The sequence below is a fragment of the Mustela erminea genome, chromosome 3, assembly GCF_009829155.1.
Source record: "Mustela erminea isolate mMusErm1 chromosome 3, mMusErm1.Pri, whole genome shotgun sequence".
Taxonomy (NCBI): domain Eukaryota; kingdom Metazoa; phylum Chordata; class Mammalia; order Carnivora; family Mustelidae; genus Mustela; species Mustela erminea.
This window is the reverse complement of record NC_045616.1, coordinates 114,726,654-114,741,235: the sequence shown is the minus strand read 5'-3', so window position 1 is coordinate 114,741,235 and position 14,582 is coordinate 114,726,654. Positions and strand designations below refer to the sequence as shown.

Sequence of the window (14,582 nt, the reverse complement as noted above, 5' to 3'; positions counted from 1 at the left end):
CCCATGAAAGGGGCACGTGCTACCCTGTGCTCTGCACAGAGCGTGGCATGGGACTTGACCTCTGCTTTGGGGTTTTTACCAGGCCTTTCTCCTGAGGAGTGTGTGCTTGACAGACTTAAATCAAGGTGTGAAGATTCGGGAGGGGTTTTAAAAAAATATCAACAGGTTAACGTTATTTTTCCTTTCGCAGTTTCTGAGCCATGGACAGGCAGAGTACCTGAAGCCAATGGGATCTGGAGAAGGAGGCAGGAGATCAGGACCTGCGGCCTCTCAGGGGTGAGAGGATGTGTATGTTCTCCCTGGGTCAAGGCAACACCCTGGGAAGCGGGACTTGAGGTGCTCTGCCATGATCCCCAAGTGGGTTCTGAGTGGATGAGAGGATTCTAGTAGAAGCAGAGCACAGGGTGGACTGCTTCTGGTCGGGGAGAGAAGAGAGGGAGGCAGCTGGAGCTCAAGCTGGTGTTACATAGGTGCTTATGCAGGAGATGGCCCCACAACACTTCACAAGGAAGCCAGCACATGTGCCCACGAGAGACAGCTGCTCAGAGAGCGCCACGGACCAGTCCATGTCATCCAGGGAAACAGTGACCAATGTAATAAAGAGGATCAGTCCCTCCCCTTGGGCAGCTAAGTAAGGAGGCAGCTCTGCCCTTCCATCCTTCTGTCCTGCTCCAACACCAGAGGACCTGGGTGGAGGAGACGGGGTGGTGAGAACAGACCCTGCTCCTGTCCTGCCAAGCTCTATAGAGGTGCAGGTCCAATGTTTGCATATGGGTCCGGGGTTGGGCATGGGGGGTGGTGGGAAGAAAAAAGCCATTGCTTAAAAATAAGTTTAAAGTTTTCAAATCCATGGGCTTGAGTCCTACTGGCACCAAACTGTGACTGAATAACCCTTAATAGCTGGGCATATGTGGTGTTGGACTAAGAGTATGTTAAGCACTACAAGGGAGAGTTTGAGGGTGCACAGAGACACTTTCGTGTTTGAAACCCTATTCCTTAATAAACGGGATTCCATTTTAGTTAGTGAGTGTCAGTCTTTTAAAGACTCGATTTTCCCAGCTGGTATGCCTTTCCTCAGCAGCTTACATCTTCTCATGACACTAGATGACCTTTTCCAGACCTGATGGGTACCACCTCAGTACACTGGCCATCAAAAGGGACCACCACGGGAGAGAGAGGGATGTCCCCAGAAAACCTTGCAGCCTCAATAATTTGTGTGGAAGTGAGCAAGAGTTTGTGGATGACTCTACTTACCTCTGGGGATGGGAAAGAGTTATTATGTTCAGAGCGGCTGTGTCTGAATATATGGCCTTTTAAACTCCACATTTACTGCCAAATCCTTCCCTTCTGAGTCTGAATCACGGCTCCAGCCACTTGCTCCTTGCAGCCACCTGGGAGTCCTAAAATCATGGAGTCTAGGATGTCACCCTCACTCCCCTCACTTAAGGCATAGCTATGTCTTAAGGCAGAATGAGGTAGGAAAAAAAAGTAATACTGAGGTTTAGAGGGGGAAAGGGCATTAGAAAGATGGGCCACTTGAAAATGAAAACTTCCTTGAATTCTATCCTAGGCTCTGTCCTGGGGAGAAGAGGAAGGGAGGCCGATGAAGGAGATTAATTTTTAGCAACTGTTTTAAAATTGAGAATAGAGGAACCACAGACAATGTTAACATTTTGAACTTAAGCATTGTTTGGTCTTTTGAAAAGTCCCTAATCTTCAGTGGGGTTGTCCCTGGATAAGAGGTTCTTTCTGAACTGGAGGAAGAAGCAGGTGAAAGCATGGATGGGACTTACGGTCCCTTCCTCAAATCACTCCCTGTCAGTATCTCATGCTATTGGAACTCCCCAGGGGATAACTTTGCTTTCTTTTTGGCTACAGTTATGAAGCTCATTGAATACATTCCACAATAGTGTCTCAATTTATAGATGAACTGATTGAGGGTTGGAGAAATTAAACAGGCCTGGGTGCCAATCTTAACCTATGTGGTTTACCAGCTGTATGAACTTCCACTATTTAATTAGAGTCTATCACTCCAGTGGCCTTGGTATACCTTCAGTCTTTTAGAATCAGTTATTTGCTCTATCAACACTGTTACATGGTTTATTAAGCAAGGTAGCCAAGAGCTCAGCCTATGGACTTTGGGGTCAGAAGGGCTCCTGTCTGAATCTTGACTCCATCATTAATTAGTTGTGGGACTTTGGAAACTAAGCTTCTTTCAGTCCACTCAGGAGGAGAGTGGGCTGGGATGCCTGGGTGGCTCAGTCAGTCAAGTACTGGACTCTTGATTTTGGCTCAGGTCATGACCTTGGGGTCATGGGATTGAGCCCTGTGCTGGGCTTTGTGCTGGGCATGGAGCCTGCTCAAGATTCTTTCTCTCTCTCTTTCTCTGACCCTCCCCACCTCTAAAAGAAAAAAAGCCAGGAGGGTATGCTGTGAGAAGTCCAATGAAGCATGTGGTAAGCGTTTTACTAGATTACTGTTATTTTTTTAAGTATAATTATTTAGCCATGAGAAAACAATGAAGGAGAGTAGACAGTGACGATCAGAACAATAGCTAACATTTACTGAGTTCCTAGGATGTAGTAACACTGTGTTCTCCATGTACTAAATTAATTTTCCTAACAATCAATGGAGTCTGTACAATTAATCTCAGTGTACAAAGAAGAAATACATCCAGCCACAAGTGAGGAGTCACGATTTGAACCTAGGTGACTCACCTTAGGAGCTTGTGCTCACCACTAGGAGGTAAGCTTGCCTGGGCTTTTTTGGGAAGCTGGAAGCAGATGGGTTGCTTAGGGAGGGTGAGTAGGAGGCTTTGGTCCTGGGGTCAGCATGTGGGCTTTGGGAAGAGGGCAAGACAAAATGATTATGGAAGGAGAAGTTGGGTGTTTGAAACAGCTGTCACCTGTGGGATGATGTCTGAGACTGAATCCTAAAGGTGAGTCGTGCTGTCAGAGCTTCTGTGTCCTTGGAAATGGTTTAGTCTCATGATCTTTTAAATTGTGTCCCATGGACCCTTAAGGTTCTCCAAGGGGTGGGTGGATATAGCAGGTAGTGGGTAGAGGCTCAGCAGATGGGTCTTTAAGACCTTCTTGTTTGTTTCAGCCAGGGAAATTCCACTTTGCTTTTCCTCTTTTTTTTTTTTTTTTTTTTTTAAGCTCAACTTACACACAGTAGAGCACATGAATCTCAATGAGAAACTCTGACAAGTATTTATAGATGTATACATCCAAGTAACCACTACCCAGATCAACATCAAGTGCATGCCCTGCACCTGGGGCCAAGTTCTCTGCTGTTTCCTCACCAAAGACAACACCTTCCAATCTGACCTGTTTTTGAACTTCATATAGGTAGAATTATAAAGTATATCCTCTTTTGTGGTATATCTTCTTTCACTCAAAGTATATCTTCTTTCACTCAAAATCATATCTGAGACATTCATTGATGTTGTGGGATGTAACAATGGTCTTCTTCTCTTTGATGCTGTTGCCTGACAATATCACAACTTACTGATTTTTTGGGTACTGTTGATGGACATTTGGGTTGTTTCAGGGTTTTGGTGGTAGGAACATAGCTGTTATGAACATTTTTGTAAAAGCCTCATGATGGACAAATGAACGCATTTCTGTTAAGTGTATCCCCAGGCGTGCACCATCCTCCCCCAGGATGGCTGCTGTTTAGCTCTGGTGGGTAGAACAGCTGTGTTTTGAATAGATGTTTCATAGAGCAGAAACCCTCAGAAGATTCACTTGGGGTGTAGTTGCTTAAAACATTTTTTTTAAAGGATAAAGTTTAACCCCCACTAGTGTAATCCTCTGCATTTGCAGGTGGTCAGACAGAGACTCAGACAGTGATTTACTCAGACTCAAACCGCAGCAAAGCCATGTTTGGAACTCAAAGATTACTGGACTAGAAGTTTCTTATAAACTACTGAGCTCTCTGAAATGTGTGCTCTCTATCACTCAACCTGGCTGCTGGTTGGATGTGGAAAGGATACCGTAATCTGAGTCAGAAGGCGTGGGTTTGAGCTCCACGACTGTCATGAATCATGAATCAGGGTGTGATGAGGAGCAAGGTACCTGCTGCTGAAAGCCTCAGTCTCCTTAACTGGCAAGTGGAGGCTCCTGCTTCCCACCCTTGCTGGATTCAAGGAGATCATGATGCAGAGACATTCTGTAGGTTGAGAAGCACTTAACATCATCATTATTATTACCATCAAAATATATTCTGAGGGGATGCTTTGGTAAGCATGCTGTTTTCTTATAATATTCATGCTTATAATCATTCACTTCTTCACATTTAATTTTTTTTTCAGCCTGGCTTAATAGTTTTTAATGAGAACTTTTTCCCCTTCATTAAAAAGCTAGTGTGGCAGATAGTATTTTCCAAAGATGGCCACACCAACATATATTTCATCCTACATACTCCTGTCTAATGGAACATTTTTTTTTTCAAGTGGAGGGGAGGGAGAGAGGGAAAGGGAGAGAGAGAATCTTAAGCAGGCCCCACACTCAGCATGGAGCCTGTTGTGGGACTTGATCTCATGACCCTGAGATCATCACTTGAGCTGAAGTCGAGTCAGAGGCTTAACCAAGTGAGCCACCCAGGTGCCCCTGATGGCACATTTTTGTGACGTGACACATCTCTGTTGAAGGAGATGGTTCAGCGTTCTCTCCCCTCAAACCTGGATGGACCTTTGTAACTACTTCAATTAATGAACTTAGCAGAAATGAGACTATGTGAGGACAAATCCAGAGTTAGAAAGTAAAAGTTTAAATGTTGGGGTGTTTCCTAGGGAAACAACAGGAACAGAAACAGAAATAGAAACAACTCCAGGGGGGAGACACTGCATTGGCTTTTACTTTTCTGATTTCACATTGTGGTCCTTTTCATTTCTCATTTCTTTATTTAAACTTTCCGCCAGAAGAAAAAAAATAGATAACTAGCAAACATCCCCTTGAGTTAAACCTGAGCCAAGAGTCAAGTTCTGTGTAGCTTCTAACTCAGACAGAACTGTAGACATTTATGAGGAACCCAGTGAATCTAGGAGAAAGGCCTGGGGGCCACATCCTCTTCTTTTTGGCTCAGAGGGCAGGAAAAGAGTGTGGGTGAGGGCATGTCTGGGATGATGATAGCTCCCCTGAGAGGCAGAAGGGCTGAGAAGCAGAAGGACTCCTGGCACCCTAGGCCCTAAAGGCAGAATGACACCCACAAGTGTGGGTAGCTGAGAGTCACACAGAGAAGGCTTGCCTGTTGACTCTTTCCTGAAACTGCAGGTTTCTGTGAAGGGTGGTCCTTCTGTCAAGATCTTTATTACAAGTTTAAAAATAGTAAATTCTTCACACCTGTTAATTCCTTCACATATTGGAAAGCAGGTTCGTATGTGTTGATTTTTCCAATCACCCTATGAAGAAGCCAGAGACTGTACCACCACCACCACCATCACCACTGTCACCACCATCATTTTAATTTTAAATTTAAGGAAACTGAAGGGGAAAGGTCTTTGCCCAAGATCACACAGCTAGCAAGCAGAAATGCCAGTGAAAGGACCAGACCTTCTGACTTCTGGGAAATTTTCCTTACTGAATCATAGACTTGATCTATGATTTCCTTTATTGATCATAGACTTGATCCATGGGGGAGTAGGAGTTTTGGACCCCATAACAGATCAATGGCAGAGCTCACTTGAGGGAAGGGTATACCCTTCACCCTTTTAGATTGCCAGAGCTCTTTTCTCTATGTATGATATCCACTTGGTATGGAATAAAATGCTCCTTTGTCCCCCCATGACTTCCCACCTCTATCAGAAAAGAACCACCCTATCAGTCATTTACATTTTAGTGATAATTTAAGGACTTAGCATTTTGTCTAAGAGAGATATTTACATCTTACATATTATCCCATTGTGACACTTGACTCTTGGAAAGGCATTTCCAGCATCAATGAGCAGATAGAAGAGGCATTTTCTCAGGGGTAAGGTGGAAGCAAGTGGGAGAGATTTTATAGACTCCTCCCATCCCATGGTATCAGCAGATGCTAACGACTCGAATCACAAAACTCCCGTTTTCAAATAATTGAGTGCTCGGTGCTGAGGATACAATGACAGAGAGTGGTCCGTGGAAAGTGTCACAGTCTGGTGGGGGAGATAGGCAAGGATGCAAGTAGCCATAATACCTATTATAGACCTAAGTATAGATGGTGCTATCAGAGCATGAAGAAAACTGGCTAAGAACGGGAGTATATCAGAGGTTTCTAGAGGAGATTACATCAGTTGGGTTGAGTCCAGAAAGACAATGGAACTGCCATTTATTGAATATTTTAGTCCAGGTTCTGTAGAAAAGCAAACCTGATCATAAGGAGGAGTGCAATCCCAGGGAAGCAGGCATGAAGGGAAGGGTAGTGAGCAGGGCCAGGTGGAGAGGAATACGACGGAGGGTGTTATTGCCCTGGCTACAGCTCTGTAGCAGCAAGCCTGGCTGATGGCTGCATCTCCCCAGATAGCCTTGGGGAGGCTTGCGGAACTTAGTCCCCACAGTGTCCTGTGGGGTGTCAAGGGATGGAGAGGAAATGAACTTTCTGCTTCTCTTCTATTTTGGATTCCCAGCGGCCCACCCTCACCGCAAGCAGAGTTAACGCCCATGCATTTCTAGTTCAAGTCATGTGCCCTGTGGCTGGCAATTTATCCGAGTCAGAGCTGGGAGTGTTGAGGGGCAAGAACTCACGGGTATCAGTCCAAGGGGCAAGCATTGTGTCCCTGGTGCTGGCAGAAGAGATCTGAGGTGGCCTCAAGGGGGAGCATCTGGGAGCTAGCAGGGCATTTAGACACACTGGATGGTCTAATCCTCTCAATAACCCCGTGTGGGGTTGCTGCTTTCCCCCATAATTTGTGCTGAAGTCCCAGCACACTGTTATCTGTGAATGGGACCCTGTTTGGAAATAAGGTCTTTGCAGATGTCATCAAGATGTAGATGAAGATCAGGTCATGCTGGAGTAAGGTGGCCCTTCATCCGATGTGACCCTTGTCCTTAGAGGAAGAGCAGAGGCACAGAGACAGGTGCATGCTGAGAGAAGAATGTCCTATGCAGCCCAGACATGAAAGGAGAGGCCTTGTGCCAAGACAGGTTAAGATGCATCCAGGAGCCAAGGAGCTCCAGCACCTCGGACAGCACCAGGAGCCCAGGAAAAGGCGCAGGACGCATTCTCCCCTCCAGCCTCCAGAGAGAGCACGGTCCGGAAGACTCCTTAGACTTAAGGCCTCAAGAAGAATAATGTGAGAGAACAAATTTCTGTTGCTCTAAGCCACCTGGTCTGTGGTGCTTTGCTGTAGCAGCCCTAGGTGGAGGGGTGAGCGGAACAGAGACATGCAGATACCATGAGCAAGACCTCTCGTGTTCTGAGTGCTCTTCCTCTACTCACTCACTTAATCCTCACAAAACTCACTAAGGAGCAAACCTTAGGTTTCCATTTTCCAAATAAGGACATGAGGCGCAGAGAACTTCAACAACTCACTGAATGTCGCAGTCAGTGGATAGAAACCCCAGACCCCGCCGCCACCCCCCCCCCCAAAACCGTGGTCTTTGCAGTCACTCTGCATGCATTCAGCCAAGGCTGACACAGTGTCTCCTCTGTGCTAAAAAACAGGGTGCAGAAATGAACTTGCTTTGGTTCCCCCAACCCCACAGCCCTCACTGTCTTTCTGATCCAATCTAGCTGGCATTCCTTCCCCCACCATGACACACACTGGAGACCTGCTCTGAAATATGGTTAGTCTGAGCTCATGTGTGCTGTGTGTGTCAAATACACACTGGGTTTTCAAGACCAAATACAAAAGGAATACAAAATATATCATAATAATTTTTAATATTGGCTGCATGTTGAAGGGACTATGTTTTGTATATATGGGATTAGGCTAAATAAAATATATCACGAAAGTTTATTGCACCTCTAAAAGAAGTGGCTACCAGAAAACTAAGGTTGTGTAGGCATGCACGTGATACTTCTGTTGGGGGATGCTGCTCTAGAACGTGAAGTCCTTGAAGGCAGGGGTAGTCTCTATCTTGTCCACGGTGGGTCCCAGGAGACAGAGCAGGGCCTGCATACAATGGTCCCTCAATACAGAGTCATTGGATAGTTGCGTGAATGACTAAATCCAAACCACTCTGGCAATGGCTCATCTGTTCCCTATAAATACAAGGTCCAGACCTCACTTTCACCTGCTTTGTCGGTCTGGGAAGTCCCTCAGTTATTCTGAGGCATGAAGAGAAAATGGTTGCAGCTTTGTGCCAGGAAATTAAGAGGCTGAATGTGTGGTGGCATTTGGAGAATAAAAATGGTCAGAGTATTTCCACCCATAATGGTGGAAATGGCAGTTATCACTGATTGGGATGCAAAGTCCATGCCTGGCGTCATTCTCCACACTTTTTATGGAGTGAGGCATTGAATTCTATGATGCTATGACATGAATCCCACCATCAATTCCATTTGACAGATGGGAGAAATTAAGGCTCCAAGAGTTTAAGTCCCACCCCCTCGGACTACAGGGCTGGACTTGTAACCTGGTCTGTCGACTATGATCCTTGGGCTCTTAACCACTCCCACAGAGCATAGGACTTAAAGAGGGGACTGGGGTCCTACAGACTGACACTTCAGCTGGGTTCCCTTGGTCCTGAGACCAAAGAGCTGCCCCAGACTGCAGACACCCCTGCTATCCTGGGTTCTGGGATCCTCTGTGTGTATGACCACAAAGCATCTGGCCACACATTTTCCATGTGTCGAGGTCCATCCTGCCAGTGCCTTCAGCCGTCTTGTCTTGTGTCATCTTCACCAGATGGCTGGGCTACTCATGGGCTCACTCACTTTCTGTACCCGTGATGTGGCCATGAGCCAGCAGGTGAGTGGGCATGCTGGGGCAGGGAACAACCCTCACCCATGCCCTCTGATGAGCTAACCCTTCCTGTCCTTCTAGGCCCCAGCTTCTACAGATTCTTGGAGAGCAGAAACTTGAGAGGCCCAAACCACTGATTCCAGCATCGCTGAGGGAGATGTGCCAATCCTCCATGTGCTTGTATTAGTCCATTGACCCTTCAGGTCAGGGGGTGGGTCTGGAGGTCATGAATGCAGGTGCTGGGGTCAGGCAGAGTGCCGTTCAGTTCAGACCACCACATCCCCGGAGCTGTGTTGGTGGGGGAGCTCATTCTGTCTCTGCACGTCTCAGCCTCCTCGTCAGTGAAATGAGGACAGCAAGACGCCATTCATGTTGCTACTGTTTCTCATTAAAGCATGACTCAAAGGCGTGCCTTGGCCTTTACTGACCTCTCTCCTCTCAAATCAGACCACATTCCTGAGTCCTGCATGGATTAACACCCGTTTGTTTGTAACATCACGTGGCCACGTCCCTGAATCTGGTAGGTGTGGTTTCCATAGGCTTTAAAGAGAAATTGCTTACCACGTGGGCTTTGCAGCCACTGCCAGCCTAAGGTCCTAAGCCTTCTCCTTCTTACTCCCTGTGTGGCCTTGGTGAGGTTACTTTCCCTCTCTGAGCCTCAGTTTTCTTATCTCTATGTGGTAATCGTTAATACCTCTTGGAAAGGTTGTGGTGGGTCATGCTGAACAGTCATGGAAAACACGGTCATGACAAGACCACCTTGTTCATGCCCCCAGCCCATCTACTCTCTAGCCAATGCCTACTCTTCCCATGGTAATCCCCCCATCTCCATGAAACAATTCAGCTTTCCCTTTGCTAAAGCCAAGAAACTGGGCGTCATCTTGGATTCCCTTCTTATACAGCCAGAAAATGCTGCTGGCAGGTTGCCCCGACCTTCACCAGCACCGCCCCTCCACTGCCCCCCCCGTCCAAGCCTCCAGCGTCGCCTGCCTGCATCTTAACCTCCTACCTGGTCTCTCTGTTTCCATCCTTGACTCCAGTCCTTGTGTTCTCCACAGGTAGAATTTGGTGGAATTACCTTGTTTGCAGATTGTCTTATTTGACATTTTTTAAACAAATACTTAAATAGTACCCATTACGTGTCAGGCACAAATCTGAATACTTTACAGATTTCAGCTCCCCTGGATTCTAAAAACCGCCCCAGGAGAAGAGTACCTGCCCGAGGTCGGAGGTCACCCCTCTAGTCAGCTTTGGGACTGGGATAGCAATCTGGCTCCTGATTGGTGTTGGCAACAGTGATCCTTTGAAAACACATCAGATTGTGTTCCTGCTCTGCTCAGACCCTCCAGTAGCTTCCTGTGTGCTCAGAATGTCCAAGTCCTCACAGTTCTGCTCTAGCTGCACAGACCTTAGACACTGCAAGCCCACTCTTGCCTCGGGGTCTCTGTACTTGCCGGTTTGCATGCCTGTTATCTCTGCTGAGGGGTCAGGATTTGATCTGAAGGGAATGAGGAATCCACTAAGGAGCACGGAAAAAAGTGTCTCATGTTGTTGTGCCGGAGCCGCCTTGTACTTATTCACGAGGACCAATTGTTAAATATGTAGGAAATTCACGGGCTGAATATTAAATCACTGTAGCTTGAAATTCAGTTTAGGTGAGAGTGTTTACACCGTGGAGATTGGTAAGCACCCCAAATCATGACTCTCTTCCTACCTGCCTCCCCAGAGAGATGTTAAGCATTTACCACTGTACCACTGGCTTTGCAAAGACTTGTATGAAGTGCAAGTAAGGTGTTAACTTACCAAGTCAGGGGGTGGGCTTCCCAGAAGAGGTGGCATTTAAACTGGGTCCTGAGAAATCAGGAGGCATTTGCCAGAGGTGAGAGGGCAACCCGGACTGAGAAAACCAACTGAGAAAAACCACAAAGGTATGGACATTCCCTTTGGGGCAGTAAGAATTGCAGAGTGGCCATAATGTGTGGCAGGGAGGATGATTGGGAAGGCAGGTTATATGGAAAGAGAGCAGCAGAGAATGAGACTGGCAGTAAATTGGTTGAAAATCTCAAGACCCCATAAGGGGCTTGGACTCTCTCCTGCAGTCCTGGGGAGCCATGGCAGGTTGTGGAGCAGCAGTAGGACAGGCACTGCTGAATGCTGTATGTTAGCCAGCATATTCTGGCAGTCGTATGGAGAATGGATTAGAGGCAGGCGGCCAGTTGCTATGAAACCAGTTCGCTCTGCATGTTTATGGGGCGTGAGAGTTAGGAGTAGATGATACAGAGTGTGCCTGTCTGAGGGTCTTCCCTTGCAGCTCTGGGAAGACTTGTCCCATGCAGGTCCCAGCAGCTTCTTTTTTGGGAGTTGGTTCACTAGTTGTTGCAAAGCCTCCTGGGAAATGAGAAAATTACAATGTACTCTCCTTGCAAGGGAGTGTGTAATGGGTTTGTCTTCCATCTCACCTTGGGACCTCCCTCCCTGGGGACCCAGGCTCCTTGCACAATCAGTTTCCTGAAGGGCATAGGAAGTGGGTGGAAATGACAGCCAGTGTGGGCACTTCCTAGTTTGCAGCCTCCGTTCAAGGCTCCTGACATGTGTCATCACCTTTGGTTCCCACAGCATGTCATCGAGGGAGCAACAGTTGTGATCCCCATGTTCCAAGTGAAACGGAGAGATCAGGTAACTTGTTCGTGGGTCAGCCAGTGCATAGAAGAACGGGACCCAAACCCCGGGGGCCGTCGTCTTTACAGCTGTCCTATGCTGCCTCTCCATTCTCAGATATGATGCTGATTATTTTTGTGATGGTCACAGCTTCTGGGATTATTTCCCATTTTGTAGATGGAGAAACTGAGGTCCGAGGAGGGTTCACAGTTACCCCAGGCCACAAGGCCAGCGAGGAGCAGAGCCAGCACTCGGACCACCCAGTCTGAGCCCAGCCTTCCAGGAAGGAGGGAGAAAAGATGAGAGAAGGGGAAGATGGGCGCCAGAGGGCAAGGGCGCCCCAGCCTGGGGTATTTGGGTCTGGTGTCTTCCAAAGGATGAGAATTCTTGCTTTCATAGTTTGGGAATCCCCCAGGAGGATGCAGACCTCACGAACAATGGCTCTGCCCTGACCACACCCACCTCCTCTCTTAACCAAGAATTCGGTTCTTCCAGGATGTGACAGCAAAATCTTGCCTCACAGTTGGAAGCCGCACATGTCAGGGCTCCCCTCTGGGTCTGGAGGATAGGCGCTTCGGGGAGTGGTTTTATCGGGAGGGAGGGACACGGCCAGCCAAACCCTATGTCACTTCACGTTTCGAAACTCTGCCCCAGGTCTGGGTGCCCGACCCTGATGGTTAACCAACAGCACACGATGGAGCCCGGAGAAGTGCCCAGTGGCCACCACAGGCTGGCCAAGACTCAAGAAGCTGGAGCGTGATGAATTAGGCACTGTGTGGTTTACTAGCCAGCATCAGCATCAACTGATGCTCATGGTAGGGGGAAGCAGCCTCCGGGAAAGCCAAGGAGCCTCAAAAGGACAGGAATCAGGCTGAACGTCTCACTGAACACTCAGACAATGTGCTGACATGGGCTTTATTACCCCTGGTTGAGAGATGGGGAAACAGTTTAAGTGGATTGCCCCGTGGCTGAGCCAACATTTGAACCCAGATCAGGCTCTCTGTGTACAAACTAAGCCCCCCTCGCCCTGACTGCTGTTAGGGAGTGTGGGGAGAAGCAGAAGGACCAGCAAGGAGGTGACTACAATTCAGGGAAGAAAAAAATGACTGGGGCGCCTGGATGGCTCAATTGGTTGAGCATCTGACTCTTGGTTTTGGTTCAGGCTATGACCTCAGGGTTGTGGGACTGAGTCCTATATCAGGCTCCAAGCTCAGTGGGGCGTCTGCTGGAGATCCTCTCTCTTTTTCCCTCTCCCTCTGCCCCTCCTCCTGCTCATGTACAAGTGCTCTCTCTCTCTAAAAAAATAAATAACATCTAAAGAAAAATTTAAAAAAAAAGGATTGCTCAGGCTAATGTGGTATTGGAGAAGTGGTAAGCAGGGGTTGGATTTGGGGCATATTTGAAGGCAAAGCAACAGGACTCGTTGAGGGTTTGGATCTGAAACATGAGAAAGATATTAATCAAAGACAAGGCCTAGATTTTTTGCCTGAGCCACAAAGTGCAAGGAAGTGTCCTTTGTTAAGATGGGGACATCAAGGGCAGGACAGGGTTTGGGGCGGAAATCCAGAACTAACGGACAAGGTCAATTCAACCACCACAGGGAAACACGATCAGGGGAGAGGTAGGGAGAGAAGGAACGTATCTGGTTATCATCAGTATATAGGTACAGTTTAAAGTTCTGGGCCTGATATGATCATCAAATGAAGGAAAATGGCCAAGGGCAGAGATCTGGAGTTTAGCGATTAAAGGGTGAGCTGTGGAGGAGCAGCTAGCCGAGGAAACTGAGCAGAAACAAGCAGGGGGTAGGAGGACAACCAGGTGATGGTTGAACATGAACATGAACATGAAGAACATGTTTCAGGAAGGAGAGGTGATCACCAGGTCATTGCTGCTGAAGGTCGAGTAAGACAAGGAGAGGTTTGGTCATTGGCTTTGGCAAAGTGTAGCCCATTGTTGACCCTGATATCCCAAGGATGACAAACTTTCTAGACCTGGCATGTTGGAGGCTCTTGAATTTCTGGATAAAATTCCCAGATTATAGAGCCCAGAGACGACTGAGCAGCATTTAGATAGTCTTTTAAGTTTGAACTTTGGATCTGACAGTAGCTGTGTGACCTTGGACAAGTTACTAACCCTTCCTGAACTTCATTTTCCTCATCTGTAAATGGAGGAAGGTAATGCTGTCTTATAATTTGTGAAGCAAGAATTACATGAAATCACGTATATAAAGTAAATATATTATTATTAATATATTAATATATTAAATTAATATTATTAGGAAGAATTACATGAAATCACATACATAAAGTAAGTATATTATTATTAATATTATTAGCTTATGAGTATTACCTATATTTTTGAGAAAATCAATGTTCTAATTTTGAGCAGAGCTTCATTAATGCTAAAGAAAGAGATGGGAAATTCTTTGAGGTTTGAAAAATTCCTCTTCCTGTGCTATCCAAAATTCTCAGCTGGTCTTAACGGGATTATGTCGGTTTCTGCTTCGAGCAGTTTGTCATGCTCTCTGGGAAGACACCAAGACCCCTACCTGGACCCACAAGGCCTTCGTCGTCCAGGTCTCACTCCTCCAGCTCGGGCAGTTCCCCGAAAGTGCTAGTTCTCCTCCAGTAAGAGGGCGTTGCCCGTGCTGCTCCCTATTCTACAAAGTCCTTTCCCTTTCCTCTTCCCTGTGCCAAATTCTCATCTTTCCCCTCCTGGGATGATGGTCACTTCCTGGGAAACGCTCCCTGAGCTCCTGGACTGGGTCAAATTTCTCTGCTGGGAGTTGCTTGAGCCCCGGTACCCCCTTCCTGGCACTCAGCCTACTTCAGGTGGGGCCTTCCTGTTGTGAACCTCGGTGTGTTACCTGGCTTCACGGCTAGACTCTGAGTGCATGAGAGTAAGGCAGGGCCTGCTTTGCTCATCAGCGCGTGTCTTAGGTCAAGCCCTGGGTCTGGCACGGATAGAGAATACAAGCCAGAATTGTTGACTGAGCGGACGAGTAGGTGTTGAACGCAGTGAGAAGTGAGCAGATGGCTTC

At 47.2% G+C, this 14,582-nt stretch overlaps 1 long non-coding RNA gene across 1 annotated transcript in view; it reads left to right on the top strand.

Annotated features, from left to right (window-relative positions):
- The first annotated feature begins 200 nt into the window (after positions 1 to 200).
- Positions 201 to 14,582, top strand: part of LOC116586765 — a 33,185-nt gene continuing 18,803 nt past the window's right edge. The window contains exons 1-3 of the long non-coding RNA XR_004284142.1: positions 201 to 1,475; positions 2,410 to 2,456; positions 11,501 to 11,560. This is a non-coding gene — a long non-coding RNA (uncharacterized LOC116586765). The remainder of the gene's footprint in view (positions 1,476 to 2,409; positions 2,457 to 11,500; positions 11,561 to 14,582) is intronic.